The sequence below is a fragment of the Callorhinus ursinus genome, unplaced genomic scaffold, assembly GCF_003265705.2.
Source record: "Callorhinus ursinus isolate GAN/ISIS: 27379988/994484 unplaced genomic scaffold, GSC_fseal_2.0 scaffold17, whole genome shotgun sequence".
Classification (NCBI taxonomy): domain Eukaryota; kingdom Metazoa; phylum Chordata; class Mammalia; order Carnivora; family Otariidae; genus Callorhinus; species Callorhinus ursinus.
In genome coordinates, this window is record NW_027397079.1 from 34106361 (window position 1) to 34123334 (window position 16974).

The following is a 16974-nucleotide window of genomic DNA, read 5'->3' on the forward strand; positions in this document are numbered from 1 at the left end:
AAAGCCCACAGCGATTATCATCCTCAGTGGGGAAAAGCTGAGAGCCTTTCCCTTAAGATCAGGAACACAACAAGGATGCCCACTCTCGCCACTATTATTCAATATAGTACTAGAATTCCTAGCAACAGCAATCAGACCACAAAAAGAAATAAAAGGTATTCAAATTGACAAAGAAGAAGTCAAACTCTCTCTCTTTGCAGATGACATGATACTTTATGTGGAAAATCCAAAAAACTCTACCTCCAAACTACTAGAACTCATACAGCAATTCAGTAATGTGGCAGGATACAAAATCAATGCACAGAAATCAGTTGCTTTCTTATCCACTAACAGTGCAACTGTAGAAAGAGAAATTAAAGAAACAATTCCATTTACAATAGCACCAAAAACCATAAGATACCTCGGAATAAACCTAACCAAAGAAGTAAAGGGTCTATACCCTAGGAACTACAGAACACTAATGAAAGAAATTGAAGAAGACACAAAAAGATGGAAAAACGTTCCATGCTCATGGATCAAAAGAATAAACATTGTTAAAATGTCTATGCTAAGCAATCAGACAACAAAAAGAAATCAAAGGCATCCAAATCGGCAAAGAGGAAGTCAAACTCACTCTTTGCAGATGATATGATACTTTATGTGGAAAACCCAAAAGACTCCACCCCACCCTTTAGCCAACCCAAAACTGCTAGAACTCATACAGGAATTCAGTAAAGTGGCAGGATATAAAATCAATGCACAGAAATCAGTGGCATTCCTATACACCAACAGCAAGACAGAAGAGAGACAAATCAAGGAGTCGATCCCATTTACAATTGCACCCAAAACCATAAGATACCTAGGAATAAATTTAACCAAAGAGGCAAAGGATCTGTACTCAGAAAACTATAAAACACTCATGAAAGAAATTGAAGAAGATACAAAGAAATGGAAAAACGTTCCATGCTCATGGATTGGAAGAACAAACATTGTGAAGATGTCAATGCTACCTACAGCAATCTACACATTCAATGCACTCCCCATCAAAATACCAACCATTTTTTTCAAAGAAATGGAACAAATAATCCTAAAATTTGTATGGAACCAGAAGAGACCCCAAATAGCCAGAGGAATGTTGAAAAAGAAAAGCAAAGCTGGCGGCATCACAATTCCGGACTTCCAGCTCTATTACAAAGCTGTCATCATCAAGACAGTATGGTACTGGCACAAAAACAGACACATCGATCAATGGAACAGAATAGAGAGCCCAGAAATGGACCCTCAACTCTATGGTCAACTCATCTTGACAAAGCAGGAAAGAATGTCCAGTGGAAAAAAGACAGTCTCTTCAACAAATGGTGTTGGGAAAATTGGACAGCCACATGCAGAAGAATGAAACTGGACCATTTCCTTACACCACACACAAAAATAGACTCCAAATGGTTGAAAGACCTAAACGTGAGACAGGAGTCCATCAAAATCCTAAAGGAGAACACAGGCAGCAACCTCTTCGACCTCAGCCACAGCAGCTTCTTCCTAGAAACATCACCAAAGGCAAGCGAAGCAAGGGCAAAAATGAACTATTGGGATTTCATCAAGATAAAAAGCTTTTGCACAGCAAAAGAAACAGTCCACAAAACCAAAAGACAACCGACAGAATAGAGAAAATATTTGCAAATGACATATCAGATAAAGGGCTAGTATCCAAAATCTATAAAGAACTTATCAAACTCAACACCCAAAGAACAAATAATCCAATCAAGAAATGGGCAGAAGACATGAACAGACATTTTTCCAAAGAAGACATCCAAATGGCCAACAGACACATGAACAAGTGCTCAACATCGCTCAGCATCAGGGAAATCCAAATCAAAACCTCAATGAGATACCACCTCACACCGGTCAGAATGGCTAAAATTAACAAGTCAGGAAAGGACAGATGTTGGTGGGGATGTGGAAAAAGGGGAACCCTCCTACACTTGGAGGGAATGCAAGCTGTTGCAACCACTCTGGAAAACAGTATGGAGGTTCCTCAAAAAGTTGAAAATAGAGCTACCATACGATCCAGCAATTGCACTACTGGTTATTTACCCCAAAGATACAAATGTAGGGATCTGAAGGGGTATGTGCACCCCAATGTTTATAGCAGCAATGTCCACAATAGCCAAACTGTGGAAAGAGCCAAGATGTCCATCGACAGATGAACAGATAAAGAAGTTGTGGTATATATACACAATGGAATATTATGCAGCCATCAAAAGGAATGAGATCTTGCCATTTGCAATGATGTGGTTGGAACTGGAGGGTGTTATGCTGAGTGAAATAAGTCAATCAGAGAAAGACATGTATCATATGACCTCACTGATATGAGGAATTTTTTTTTTCTTAGTGATCACATTTATTGAAAGGGTTGGAAAAAAATTAAAATGCCCTTTAGCTTAAGAATTTTTTAGTTATCCCAAATCAACTCGTTTCAGGAGTGGAAGAATCCTTGGTCATTTCTTAATATCAAAATTTACACAGGTTTCTCTTTTGAATGTCTTCTACATTTAAAGAGGCAATCATACAAAAGCTCCTATATTCCATATATGATAAATTCTTTGTTTCAGCCAACTCTTAAAGGAGGGACAACTAGTACAACACCATCTCCCTGGACAAAAAGCATTGGAAAATTCAGTTTTGTTGATTTATATATCTCTTTGTATGTTTCCTCATCAATTTCTATAGTAGTCACAGTTTCTTCCACATCTCCCAATATTATATTTAAATGCTGATCATAAGCATGTAATCTGCCTCGAAGCTCTTTGTCATTTCTCATTTTCACATAAATTCGCTCATCCAGGCAAGCCTGATGAGATCCAGGGGCTCTTCTACAGTGTTGGTAGTTTGTTGCTGGTCCACATCGTCCGCCATGTTTCAAACCCTCTGATATGAGGAATTCTTAATCTCAGGAAACAAACTGAGGGTTGCTGGAGTGGTGGGGGTGTGAGAGGGATGGGGTGGCTGGGTGATAGACATTGGGGAGGGTATGTACTATGGTGAGCGCTGTGAATTGTGCAAGACTGTTGAATCACAGATCTGTACCTCTGAAACAAATAATGCAATATATGTTAAGAAAAAAAAAAGAAGATAGCAGGAGGGGAAGAATGAAGGGGAGTAAATCGGAGGGGGAGACAAACCATGAGAGACGATGGACTCTGAAAAACAAACTGAGGGTTCTAGAGGGGAGGGGGGTTGGGGGGATGGGTTAGCCTGGTGATGGGTATTAAAGAGGGCACATTCTGCGTGGAGAACTGGGTGTTATACACAAACAATGAATCATGGAACACTACATCAAAAACTAATGATGTAATGTATGGTGATTAATATAACAATAAAAATATATATATATATACAAAAAAAAAGAATCCCACAAAAAAAAATGTCTATGCTACCCAAAGCAATCTATACCTTCAATGTCATCCCAATCAAAATCCCAATGATATTTTTCAAAATGCTGGAACAATCCTAAAATTTGTATGGAATCAGAAAAGACCCCGAATTGGCAAGGAAATGTTGAAAAAGAAAAACAAAGCTGGGGGCATCACATTGCCTGATTTCAAGCTATATTACAAAGCAGTGATCACCAAGACAGCATGGTACTGGCACAAATACAGACATATAGACCAATGGAACAGAAGAGAGATCCCAGAAATGGACCCTCAACTCTATGGTCAAATAATCTTTGACAAAGCAAGAAAAAATATGCAATGGAAAAAAAGACAGTCTCTTCAATAAATGGTGCTGGGAAAATTGGACAGCTATATACAGAAGAATGAAACTTGACCATTCTCTAACACCATACACACAGATAAACTCAAAATGGATGAAAGACCTCAATGTGAGGCAGGAATCCATCAAAATCCTAGAGAACAACATAGGCAGTAACCTCTTTGACATTGGCCACAGCAACTTCTTTCAAGATTCATCTCCAAAGGCTAGTGAAACAAAAGCACAAATGAACTTTTGGGACTTCATCAAGATAAAAAGCTTCTGCACAGCAAAGGAAACAGTCAACAAAACAAAGAGGCAACCCACAGAATGGGAGAAGATATTTGCAAATGACACTACAGATAAAGGGCTGGTATCCAAGATCTATAAAGAACTTCTCAAACTTTACACCCAAAAAACAAATAATCAAGTCAAAAAAATGGGCAGAAGATATGAACAGACACTTCTCTGAAGAATACATACAAATGGCTAACAGACACATGAAAAAATGTTCATCATCATTAGCCATTAGGGAAATTCAAATCAAAACCACATTGAGATACCACCTTACACCAGTTAGAATGGCAAAAATGGACAAGGCAAGAAACAACAAATGTTGGAGAGGTTGTGGAGAAAGGGGAACCCTCTTACACTGTTGGTGGGAATGCAAGTTGATACAGCCACTTTGGATAACAGTGTGGAGGTGCCTCAAAAAAATTAAAAATAGAGCTACCCTATGACCCAGCAATTACACTCCTGGGTATTTACCCCAAAGACACAGATGTAGTGAATAGAAGGGCCATATGCACCCCAATGTTCATAGCAGCAATGTCCACAATAGCCAAACTGGAAAGAGCCAAGATGTCCTTCAACAGACGAATGGATAAAGAAGATGGGGTCCATTTATACAATGGAATATGACTCAGCCATCAGAAAGAATGAATACCCAACTTTTGCATCAACATGGATGGGACTGGAGGAGATTATACTAAGTGAAAGAAGTCAAGCAGAGAAAGTCAATTATCATATGGTTTCACTTATCTGTGGAACATAAGGAATAGCATGGAGGACATTAGGAGAAGGAAGGGAAAAATGAAGGGGGCGGAAATCGGAAGGAGAGACGAACCATGAGAGACTATGGACTCCAAGAAACAAAATGAGGGTTTTAGAGGGGAGGGGGGTGGGGGGATGGGTTAGTTCAGTGATGGGTATTAAGGAGGGCACGTACTGCATGGAACACTGGGTGTTATATGAAAACAATGAATCGTGAATCACTACATCAAAAACTAATGATGTATGGTGACTAACATAACATTAAAATAAAATTAAAATAAAATAAAATAATAAAAAACTAAAACCTGTGGAGGGGCGCCTGGGTGGCTCAGTCATTAAGCATCTGCCTTCAGCTCAGGTCATGATCCCAGGGTCCTGGGATCAAGCCCTGCATCGGGCTCCCTGCTCCGCGGGAAGCCTGCTTCTCCCTCTCCCACTCCCCCTGCTTGTGTTCCCTCTCTCGCTGTGCTCTCTCTGTCAAATAAATAAATAAAATCTTAAAAAAAAAACCAACTGTGGACTGGCAGAGGAAAAACATAAATGGAGAGTTAACAAAAAAGAGTAAATACAAACAAAGAAGGAGAAGGGCTGAAGCGTGGCTGAGATTGGAGATGACCAGCTTCAGGATTCCAGATTAGTGTTGTGGAGGCAAGGAGATGTTCTAAATTCAATTCTAGTAACATCAGTGGTAAACAAATTAATAAAACAAAAAGCCATTAAGCTGTAGGGACAACAAATGGTCCAATCAGAAATCTCATCTCACAACATAACTGATAACAGAGGATCCAAGTGCTACATGTTAGTTCACTTTAGTTAGGTACAAAAAGGGTCATTTACTCCAAAGTCCAAGAAAAATGGAACAGAGACCAGGCAAAGCAGAATGTTCTGGTCCAACAAGTCACTCTTCATACAGGGATGGATACAATCTGGTCTATGCTAGCCTACATGCTTTCTTTCCTTCTCCATCTTTGAGTTCAGACTGGGTCTGGAGAAATATCTTCCTACCTATTGAAAAGAACTGCAGTGACCTAAAAACAGCAAGAATGGGTCCCGGTAACTCGAGAGAGACAAAGTTGCCACCTCCACAGGCTCACATCTTGCCTGTGAGTCATTCATCTTCCAAACACTACCAGAAATCCCTTCGCCCCCTCCCTGTTCTTCCCTGGGGCCTCACCAAGTAGACCAGATCCGCCCATGGGTCTTGGTGAGGATGAGCCCTCTCTTTTCTTCCACTGCATGGGTTGCTGAACCAACACCTACGGGAAGGATTAAACTGAGCTTGCCAACACCCACAAACCAGCCATTGCAACATCAATCAGAGTCTCTCAGGCCCTCTGAGTGATGAGACCCACTGACCAGGGTGTTAGTGGTAGAACTGAGGAAGCACGCTGAATTAAAAGGAAGTTTTTCTCCTTTCATCCTTCCCTACCTACATCTACCACCCCAGGGCTCCCTATCCTTACTAGGAAAGTGGGGGGTAGTTAAAAAGGATAAAGAAGTGATATTAACAACTGAAAGGGGAAATTGTATTTACCAAGTGGTGTGTTAGATGTTTCATATGTGTAATTTCATGTGATTTTCAAAATAAATAAGGTCAACATTTTCTATTTTATAGATGAAGGAATGGAGACTTAAAGAGTTCAAGTGAGGGTCTGATTTGAATGAGTGCAAGTCTTCTAATTAGGCAGTATGTGCCCTTTTAATGGCACCAGGCTGTCTGTAGGCAACATACTCGGAGTTGTTTCCTACAGTCACCATTCTTTTGAAAATCAAACAAGCAGGGCTCATTGAAAACTCATTGTCTAGCCCAGGTACCATTAGATCTATGGGAAGTCTGCTGAAGCCTTTAGCTTGAAAGCCAGAACTCATCTTCACTGCCAAAAGATGTATCTGAGAACAACAGAGAAATTAGCTTTGACTTAGCTCAGCCCAGGCTCCCAGGGCACCATGCCTGCATGCTTGAGTATGAGTGAGCATCTAGGTGGAGCACATGACTAATGTGAGCAGAAATAGCATATTGTAAAGAGCAGCCTCATCTCTGCTTGTGTGCAAATCAGAAATGCCAGAGAATTTTTCCATAGTCTTCTATAATGTTCATTACAAAAGAGTCCCCAGATGGCAGATGGCTATTAGCTCACTGTGACCTATATAAATGTCAAACATAAAACTATTGCCCCAGCAAAAATCTCAAAATAAATAACAGGAGGGATGAGATTCTGTTGTCATCAGTATTTACAGTTTATGCATTTGGACTCCTCTGTTCTCAAGCCAGCACAAAAATGCTTTAATCCCGCTAGGGAATTCAATTAGCTGGAGCAATACAGGAAGTGGAGTCCCACAAGAATAGCTGGCACAGATGAGGAATGGGCTACCCTAAAAAGGCAAGCCAGTGGCTGGGAAGAGTACAATGGCTTTGGGGCATTGCTTAACACACATTTTAAAGGTTTACCTCTGGATCTTTATCTTCATGACCAGGCTTACTAAGACAAAAGGAAGGTTGTCTCATCCAGATTCACACCCAGATAAACCCAGAGAAGGGGCATAAGGGACATGCTTTACCATTAAAGGAAGATTCCAGGTCTTAAGAAATACAGAATAAGTTATTTTTATATGGGACTTATAGGATCAACTTCTTCCTTATTTGAAATTCACAGGTTCTCTGCCTGCCAACTGCCAACCCTACAGAGAACTGCTCTCCACCATCATGTGTGTATGTGTGTGTATGTGTACACACAATTTATATAGATGTGTGCATATATATATACTTTTTTTAACATATCAGTGTTTCTAACACAACACAATTTAAATCTGGTTCTCCAGATGAACAACTGGAAAAATTCTCAATCTGTTCAGTGAACTAAATCAGTTTTCACTGCCTTGTTGGCTTTGTGGTATAATGATTCTGTTTGGATTTTTTTTCCTGCATTTCTGATGATCTAGATGGTTCTAGAAGCTAAGCAGTTAATGTGAAAATAAAAACAAAGATAACAAAAACACTAGCCCCACAGCTTGGGCAAAGGATTCACCAGGAAGCAACTGAATAAGCAGTGTGATCTACCGATTCAAAGAGAGGGTGACCATATAATTTATTTTCCAGACTGAAACGATGCTAAGAGTGAGAGACAGTGTTATTAATAATTTTACCAAGGCAATAGCCATAAAGCAGAGGTGTCCAGGGCAAACCAAGACGTAAGGTCATCTATTCAAAGATGATTTATAAACACCACCAAAAAACTTATTTAAACAGTGCGTGTATCTGCAGAATTAAAGTGTTCCTTATAAGAAATAACCAAGAAAAAAAGGCATCAGTGTATAGTAGAAAGAACTTTGTAATTTGACAGCACTTTTTTTTTAAACTGACTTTTTTCCCCCCTAACTAGCTATGTGACCTTAAGCCTCTAATTTCTCATTTGGAAAGTGGGAATAAAATACCTTGAAAACTGTTGTCAGAATTAAACGAGATAAAGAATGTGAAGTGTCTGGATAGAAATAGCACATAATAATTTTTATTTCTCATTCTTAGGAACATGCAGATCCTGCTTCAAATCTGTTTCATTCCATTATTCCTTGGTTTTAAATCAACAACTACTAAAAATGCCCTTGAAAACTAATTTCCAGCAGAGCTTTTTCTAACGACTGACAGCTGGCAGATTGCAGCATGGCTATCCATATATTTCTGTGAGTCCTGTTGTGAAATAGAAATCTTTGACCCAAATGTTTCTGCTTTTACTTTTAAAAACATGTGTGTTCATACAAATAACACCCCAAGCAATGGTGTCAAGCCACGGGTTAGACTGGAAGGAGAGATTTCCTTTCCTAAAGAAACCTCCCAGTTCAGGGAAAGTGTCCAGTGTGCAAATTAGGAGTCATGAGTCTCATGATGCATCTCTTAACATGGGATAGCTTCTGGCATCCCGGGACTGGGTAGTATCCCACATACATATTTTATATGTTGCAGAAAGTAAGATTTTATAGCAAAAAAATCAATTTATATGAGTTCAATTACCTTCAAAAAAGCTCTGCAAATGGCCAAGGAATCCTAAACAGTGGATGGCCCATCTTCCGTGTCAACACAGCGCTTCCTCCAGCTCCCATTTCCCCAACTCAAGGAACTTGCTGTTGGATACTTGATGTGCAAAACTCTCATAAAAGCAAAACTGCAATTGATTTGTGGGAGTCACATTCCAAACTTCTGCTCACACTGTGGAACATTTAGGGGAAATTTGGCCCCAAGAGTCTTGTTGCTCAAGTTGGGCTCACACTTGGAACACTACTCACATTCTGAAATGAGTTTTGAAGTTTAAACTCACTTATTTATTATTCAGGAAAGTGCTTATAAAACACTCGTTACAGGCCAACAGCAAGGTAAGTGCTAAGGATACCAGATAAAATGACTCAGTCTAGACATTCAAGGAGCTTAACAACTTAGGGGATAAAACAATAATTGATTACAATACACCAAGTCGTTAATTTGATGGGGTTATGAATAAACTATATTTAAGCATAGAAGAAGAAGCATCCAAACCTGGGGAAAAAGGGAAGGTTTCAAAAAGCGGGAGCAGGGCGCCTGGGTGGCTCAGTTGGTTAAGCAACTGCCTTCGGCTCAGGTCATGATCCTGGAGTCCCAGGATCGAGTCCCGCATCGGACTCCCTGCTCAGCGGGGAGTCTGCTTCTCCCTCTGACCCTCTTCCCTCTCGTGCTTTCTCTCTCTCATTCTCTCTGTCTCTCAAATAAATAAATAAAATCTTTAAAAGATAAAAAAAAAAGCGGGAGCATTTGAACTGGGATTTAAAGGTTGACTTTGCAAAGGTCTAGAAAGAGGAAAGAAAGATCTAAGAAAGAGGAAACAACTCATGCAAAGGTGCCAGTCTAGAGAGAAGGTGGTAGGCTCTGGGCATGACCAGCATCACCATGGCCCAGGCAGCAAGGGATGTTTTGCAACAAGGTTGGACAACGGTTGGGGACCTGGTCAGGAGGAACTCTAGGCTTTCCAAGGCATGTGTGAGTTTATCTCACAGACCCTCAGTTTTCACACCCTGCTCTGGATCTGCACTGCAACTCCGTTACCTTGACAACTGGTCTTACCTCTGACTACCTCTCTCCTTTCCTCTCTTGGTCAGGCCACCACCATCTCTCACCCAATGTTTGGGAATACCTTTCTATGTGGTCTCTCTGCTCCTGCCTTGGCTTCCCCAGAGCCTACCACCAATAGAACTGTTTGACTTTCAAAATCTAAATTATATTGTGTGGACCTTCTGCTCAAAATTTTCTGGGGGGGGCTCCCTGCTTCACTCATATGTGATCGAAATCTCCACAGTGGCCTACCACACCTGATATGACCTAATCTGCTACCCTCCACACCTCTCTGATCTCATGCCCAACCCCATCCCCTCGCCCACCCACCTGCAACCACACTGGTCTCGGGGCTCTGAGACCTCAGAGCTTTGGCACCCTGTTTCTTAGGCTTGGAGGGCTTTTCACCAGCACATCCAGGGCCCTCTGTGTCACCTCCCTCAGATCTCTGACCCAATATCAGTCTATTAGAGAAGCCATCCTTGGCTACCCTGTTTTATTAGATGAACCCATGCTGGGCGCCTGGGTGGCTCAGATGGTTAAGCGTCTGCCTTCAGCTCAGGTCATGACCCCAGAGTCCTGGGATCAGGTCCCGCATCAGGCTCCCTGCTCAGAGGGGATCCTGCTTCTCCCTCTGCCTCTCTCTCTCTCTCTCTCTCATGAATAAATAAATAAAACCTTTAAAAAAAAAGAGAGATGAACCCATGCCCAATTGAGCTTTTCCTAATCTCTTACCATGTGTAATGTTTCCTCTCACCCTCTGACATACCACATACACTTCTAATTTCTTTCTCACCTATCTCCTTATCTGGCTGCCATAGCTAGAATGTGAGCCCTATGAAGGCAGGAACTTAAGTTCCCCTTGGCTTGCTGGTTTATGCTCTGCACCTGGCAGAGAGCTGGCACATAGCTGGCACTGAGGAAATAGGCACAGATGAATGAACAAATGAAGCCCATTAAGGGAAGAAGGAGAAGGCCAAACAGATAGACTTTGGTGCTTTTTCTTACTTTTGCCTGTCATATTTATCAGGGTTTATCTTAGTTTTAAATGCAGATAAGATTCCTCTGTTTAAAATACATTTTTAAGGAAACCACCATGACAACCCTGAGGAATTCAGTGTGATATGATTAGACTTGATGTTGAGAAGATCACAACGTGCAGATTACATGGAGGTCCTCTGGCTCAGAGACAGAAGGAGCTAAGAGAACCTGTGAGGCGGGGGTGAGAACAAGATGGGGAGAGATTCAGGAGGAAGAACCCTGGGGCTTGGATGTGATCAGGTGGAAGGAGGACTCTAGGAATACCTCCCAATTTCTCCTCCAACGGTCATGTGAAAACTGACAGCTTCAAAAGCAACGTGGCAAGGGGGTAGACGGGGATAGCCTGGAGCATGTTCAAGGTGAAGGCCCCAGGGGACAATGACCATCAAAGCAGTTGGACAGAGGATATAGTGCTCAAGAGAAATATAAAAGTCATCCACAGCTCTTTTTCGTGGAGCCTCGGAGGCAGTAGGCTGCTTCAGGATGAAGCTGAACATCTCTTTCCCAGCTACTGGCTGCCAGAAACTCATTGAAGTGGACAATGAACGCAAACTTCGTACCTTTTATGAGAAGCGTATGGCCACAGAAGATGCTGCTGATGCTCTGGGTGAAGAATGGAAGGGTTATGTGGTCCGAATCAGTGGTGGCAATGACAAACAAGGCTTCCCCATGAAGCAGGGTGTCTTGATCCATGGTCGTGTCCACCTGCTGCTGAGTAAGGGGTATTCCTGCTATAGACCAAGGCGGACTGGAGAGAGAAAGTGCAAATCTTTTCGGGGTTGCATTGTGGATGCCAATCTCAGTGTTCTCAATTGGTCATTGTAAAAAAAAGGGGGAGAAGGATATTCCTGGACTCACTGATACTACTGTGCCTCATCACCTGGGGCCCAAAAGAGCCAGCAGAATCCGCAAACTTTTCAGTCTCTCTAAAGAAGATGATGTCTGCCAGTATGTTGTGAGAAAGCCCCTAAACAAAGTAGGGAAGAAACCTAGAACCAAAGTGCCTAAGATTCAGCGTCTTGTTACTCCACGAGTCTTCCAGCACAAATGGCGGTGTATTGCTTTGAAGAAGCAGCGCACTAAGAAAAATAAGGAAGAGGCTGCAGAATATGCTAAACTTTTGGTCAAGAGAACGAAGGAGGCCAAAGAAAAACGCCATGAACAGATTGCCAAGAGATGGAGGCTGTCCTCTCTGAGAGCTTCTACCTCTAAGTCTGAGTCCAGTCAAAAATGAGATTTTTCTATGAGTGACAAATAAATACGATCAGACAAAAAAAAAAGTCATCCACATTTAGGATGTAGATGAAAGCATGACCTTGAGCGGAATTGTTCAAGGATAGTGTGTAGGGTGAGAAGAGAGAATGAAGGACATGAGTAGACATGGAATCCCAGCCAGCACAGGACCAGAGCCTGACAGACCCCAGTTTTTAACCTGGCTCTGCAATTACAGAACTGTGCCATTTTATTCAATTTACAAAAACCTTCAGAGCTCAACTTTCTGCTGTGCTCAACAGCACTAATAATAATATACCTCACAGAGTAGCTGTGACATTTCACTGGGAGACAAGGTACCATACTTAGAAGATAGGGAACATTTAATAAATATTGCTACAAATATTATTATTTGTTATATCAGATAAAATGTGGCCAAAGAAGTCAACACTTAATAGGAAGAACATAGTCACCAAACTTCAGGAAGAAAAGAGATTCAGGAAACGAGTGAGTGCCCAACAGTGTGCAATACTGCTCATAAAACAAGCAAAATGTTAAAAAATGCTGGCCAGTTTTGGCCACTGAGATTTTTGGTGACACCATCAAAAGCAGTACAGTGTGAGTGGGGAGCATAAAAGCCAGAGGTTGTTGAGTAGGATGAGGACAAAGGAAGTAAGACAATGAAATAGACCCAGTTTTAAATCAGGTTCAACCACGCTCTAGCTATGTGATCTTGGAGAAATTACTTAACCCCTCCGTGCCTCATTCCTCATAAAGTGGAAGTAATGACAATCAAGTGTATATGACACTCTGGCCAATGATAGGTGAGTAACTACATGTTCCCTTTTTTCCATTGTCTCTTCTCTTTTCCCTGACAGTGACAATGCACAAAGGACCCAAATATTGTGTTCACTGCTGCATGCCCTGCTACAGCACAAAGATGCACTGACAGTGTAAAAAGTAGGTACACTCGAAGGGAACATTAAGTAACTTACTTATAATTTACATGTGATATCCAGGTAATTACATAAATCATCATATCCTGTCAATGTTTTATTTTTCTCTTTCCTTAGATTGGGTTTCCTCACCCAGCAAGTGCTCTGGCATTGACTAAACGTAATTCCGCAGGGACCGGATAACACCACTCCCCAGCAAAGCTACGAGCATGCTCACAGCCTTTACTCCAGTTTAACTCCTGTTGACTTCAAAGGACCCTCTTATGAGTTTGGCCAGAAACTGCTGTGTTGCCCTAATGAGGAAGTATTTATAAGGTTTCTGGGTCCTGCTATTCAATGACCGGTCTGCTATTTCTCTTGCTCAAATGACCTCATTTTCTTAGAGCCAGAAAAGGGCTCAGTGGCCTCCCTTCCCTTCTTCAATATCCTGCTCCAGGAAACTGAAAGCAAAAGAGCAAGAGGCTACATTTCCCCAACTCCAGAACAGAGTCTCAGAGTATTTTCTTCCTACCCAGTCTCTTTTTGAGGAAATGGAGAGCCTGTTGTTCTCCTGCCGGTCAGGACAGAGTTAACATGGCCGCCGAAGAAACAGCATAAAGGCTTTCCTCTCTCATGATCCTGGCTCGCCTACTCTTTGCTTGGATGTCTGTTTGCATGATCATAAATTCTGAACTCAGGAGGATAACCCCAGCCAAAGTCTACATGTGCCGGATACCATAATGTAAACTTCGTATGTTAGGAGAGCCTGGTAAATGGAACCAGTGAATGAAAACAGGGCCAGCTCCATGTTTGGGCCCCTGGATTTCCTCCACTCTGTAAAACAAGGCCTCACCCCTCGATTCTAACTTTCTGACATGCCCATAAATAAAAGCACTTTTGGCTACCAATCCCCTTGAGATACCCAGATACAGCCTCCATTCCAGAGCAAAAGCTGAGGCTCTGCTCAAGAGTACAAAATGGCCAAGCTTGTGGCCGTTCTCCATCCTGACTGTGAGCAGACAGTATGCACAACAAAAAGCACAAAAAAAGGCTGTATTTCTGTGCTTTGCATACCCATCCCCACTGCCTTCTCTCCTCCGGCGCTGGCCTCATTTGAATGGGGAAGTGGTCCAGCTGATGGGCAGACCAGTTCAACACACATGAATCCAGTCCATGGAATCAGTGTCATAACAATTTGAGCCCTGATTCAGCTACAGAAATTCAGTGGAATCACTCCAGACCTCCTCTCTCCCACCTCCCTGGGGTTGCCTCCAAGTTAGTAGCTATTAAGCAATACCAGTGCAGCCGGAGCAGACATGTGGACCTTGCTGTCCTCCACTTAGAGGAGCAACCCCTGAAGGGCACATCTCCCCTCCTGGTCTTTGGCCATTGGTCTACTCGAGGTGATGCTAAGACATCTCCATATTCATATGGCCCCTGCTGCTTCAGCCCTGTTCTCTTAGCTTCATTTCTGTTATGATATTTATTATTTCTTCTGCTATTTCCAGGCCCTGCTGGGGTCTCAGAGTTCCTGTAAAAATTACCTTTATAGACCTGTGCTGCCTCTTCATACTTTTGCCCAAGAAGCAGGGTTCGGGCACTCCGTGACCCCACTAGCTTCCACACTCTCATTCTTTCCCCTTGGAGCCCAGCATTTAGTTCTGTCGTTATTGCATAATGCCACTCTATCATTCAGTATGAGTTTCGCTCAGGAGAGAAGGAAAAAACACACTCCTGGAGGCCACACATAGATGTCTCTGAGAGCAAGTAGTCTATGTTTCTCTAACACACTATCCCCAGGAACCATCATATCTCACGGCATGCTCTCTTTTGCAACACAGGGTCTGAAACTGATTCTGTGTTCTGTATCTTTGCACCAAGAACTGAGATCTGCCTAATGCCCTGAGTGTAGGGTTTTCCATTGTTAGTTTCCATTTTTTAGGGACAGGCAAACTTGAAAGGCTACACTCATTGGACATTCTACAAAATAAGAAAAAGAAATAAATGGAAATGTAACTATGATAATTTTATTTCATTTGATATGAAGTATAGATCTTAATTTATTAATATTTTATTGGAGAAATGAGTTACTGAAGATCAGGTAGCCAGTACACATACATATACACACAGAAAAAATGTGGGTTCAGAATCTGGTGTTGCGTTAGGATGAATACGAGAATCATATTCCACAGTGCCAGAAAGTGAGCATGGCTCCTTTGGGGCTTCACTAAGCATGGCTCCAGAGAGGTAGTGTTTGCACCTCTTGTCTCACCCCACACCAAGACCCCAGAGTCCATAAAAAATGAAAGTCACCATCTGTTCTCTCCTCTGTGAAGACCACCTAACTCAGTTCATCCCTCTTTGACCAAATATTAAGCAATTAAGTGATTAGGACCTCAGTATAACAGGGATTGTAGCATTAAAAGAAAGCAAAACATGTTCATTGCAAAAATATATGGAAAAGTTTTTTAAATATGGGGCGCCTGGGTGGCACAGCTGGTTAAGTCTCTGCCTTCAGCTCCGGTCATGATCCTAGGGTCCTGGGATTTAGCCCCAAGTCAGGCTCCTTGCTCAGCGGGGAGCCTGCTTCTTCCTCTCCCTCTGCCCCTCCCCCTGCTTGTTCTCTCACTCTCTCTCTGTCAAATAAATAAATAAAATATTTTAAAAAAGAAAAAAATTTAAAAATGAAAAGGACAATAAAAATCACTTGACCTTACAACCCAGGGATATCCACTCCTAATATTATGGGTTCTTCTAGTTTCATGTGGGAATATGTGTATTTATTTATTTCCAAATATATTTAGTGAGTTTGGAATCATACACTTTGGTTCCTTGCTTTACATGCTAGCATTTTGTCATGTGTATTTTGCATATTCTTCAATAAATGACATTTAATGTATGCTCTTCATACTGTACCTTTATAAAAAAATTCCAAACATTCCAGTTGCTGACACTGTTTCATGGTCACAAATAGTACTATAAGAATATTGTGATAATCATCCTTGTGCACAGCTTTCATTTTCTCTGTTTGAAAAATATCAAAAAGTGAAAAAACTTGGACACTTTTAAGGAGCTTGACGTCCACTGGCAAATTTGGCCTCTGAAACAGTTTACCAATACTTTAGCATTCAGCCCCATACAAACATTGGTTTTATTCTCTTTTCCCTCTAAATAGATGAAAATAATGCACAATAGTTTTACATTTATTTGATGACTAGTTAAGTGCAGTAGGCTGTGTAATGACCCCCAAATATATCAGTTTCTAGTCCCTGAAGCTTGTAAATGTACCTTATTTGGAAACTGGATCTTTGCAGATGTGACTAAGTAGAGGATCTTGAGATGGACAGATTATCCTGGATTATTGAGGAGGCCTCAGATGCCATCACAAGCATTCTTAGAAAGGAGAGACAGAGGAAACTTAGACACACAGAAGAGGGGCAATATGACCACATAGCCAGACACTGAGGACTGCTGGTGGCCGTAGAAGCTGGAAGAAGCAGGGGATGGGTTCTCCCCTAGAGCCTCCAGAGGGAGTGTAGCCCTACTGCCACCATGATGTTGGCCCAGTGAAACCGATTTCATGTTTCTGGACTCTAAAACTATAAGAGAATCATTTTTTGTTGTCTTAAGCACCCAAGCTTGTGGTGATTCATTACAAGACCCATAGCAAACTAATGCACTAGGTTTGACCTATCTTCTTGTGTTTATTGACCGCTCTATTTCTTCTTCTGTTGAAATGTTTATTTGTTGTCTCTTTCCATTTTCTACTATGGAATTTATTTTTTTCCTGGATTTTTCAAAATATTCATAGCTCTGAATTTATATGTTTGTATTTCTACATCTATACCTTTGTCTGTATATGTGGTGCAAATAGTTCCCCAATTTATCAAAAACCTTTTAACTTCATTTATAATTTTTTGGTAAATATGG

The 16974-nt window shown here is 41.5% G+C and overlaps 1 long non-coding RNA gene and 2 pseudogenes across 6 annotated transcripts in view; 1 reads left to right on the top strand and 2 right to left on the bottom strand.

The window, feature by feature from the left end:
• The window catches only part of LOC141374397 (uncharacterized), a 122991-nt gene that overhangs the window by 57803 nt on the left and 48214 nt on the right, over window positions 1-16974 (bottom strand). The gene's annotated exons all lie outside the window — the stretch shown is intronic.
• Window positions 2585-2892, bottom strand: LOC112834483 (U6 snRNA-associated Sm-like protein LSm3 pseudogene; annotated as a pseudogene).
• LOC112834705 (small ribosomal subunit protein eS6-like) lies at window positions 11357-12131 on the top strand (annotated as a pseudogene).